The sequence below is a fragment of the Haliaeetus leucocephalus genome, unplaced genomic scaffold, assembly GCF_000737465.1.
Source record: "Haliaeetus leucocephalus isolate CR32 unplaced genomic scaffold, Haliaeetus_leucocephalus-4.0 Scaffold889, whole genome shotgun sequence".
NCBI classification, from domain to species: Eukaryota; Metazoa; Chordata; class Aves; order Accipitriformes; family Accipitridae; genus Haliaeetus; species Haliaeetus leucocephalus.
In genome coordinates this window covers 615,637-616,722 of record NW_010973325.1, presented here as the reverse complement: position 1 = coordinate 616,722, position 1,086 = coordinate 615,637, and positions in this window count along the sequence as shown.

Here is a 1,086-nt window from a genome sequence, read left to right as displayed (position 1 = left end):
CAACCTAGAAAGTACTCGTATTTTTCATACTGACAGTATTGGATTTACAAGCAAGAGGTACAATCCATAAGGTTTCTGAAACGATCCACTCGGAGCTATTTTTAGCTTTGTTTGTTATACCACTGATAACATGTAATCATAATCGTAAACCAAACAGTTTTAATATAAAACACTTAACAAAACCATAAATCATTGTAGATATATCCGAAAAAGTTGAACTTTGTATCTGAAAAAAAATAATTTGTTTTTGCAACTCTTATTAGAGTCACCATCTTCTAAATGGTCCTGGCCTGCCAGCAACTGAGGTTGATCAGACACTTAAAAGAAGTGTTATGACCCTTGGATGAGAGTTAAAAGAAGCCTTTAACTCTCAATAAATGCCTGAGATATAAAAACCTAAACGCAATCAGGACGCATTCTGACCTCGAATAACTTTGGCAAGTAAACAATTCACTGACCTCAACCCACAAACACCTTTGATCTCAGTAGAAGAATTCAGGCAGAACGTGCATGAATATTCTCACAATCTTGTGAGTTTCAGCGATTTCTTTTAAACCTTGAAATCAGTAAAGTAGTTGCATAACGAGTCATACAAATAACTTCACTGACTGTCCTGCGATTACATAGGTAAGCAAATTACGCATTTCTTTGCAAATCAGGTTCTTGATTTGCATCAGTTACATACCGCAAGCAGGAAACAAAGGTAGTATTTTACCAGCTCCGCATCAGTCAGCACATACGACATGCAACAACTTTTAAGACCCGCATTGCCCACAGATTTTAATTCTTTGCCCCCCGCTTGTCGCTTTTTTCAGCCCCCCCCCCCCCCATCCTAAATTAAGGTTCGCTTTGTTGCTCTTGATTTAGCATTTTATTTTTCAAAGAGGGACCGGCGAACAAGCAAGCCAACAGCCTGCTTGGCTGAAGCTGCCGTAGCGCCGCTGACGCGGCTGAAGTTTGGCGGCACTCCTCTCGCGGCGGCCGGCGAAGCGGCGTTCAAGGCAAAAATCATGCCTTTTCTGGCGCAGCGGGGTCGCGCCGAGGGAGGTGGAGGGGGAGGCGAAGCGGAGGGGCGACGACCTCCCT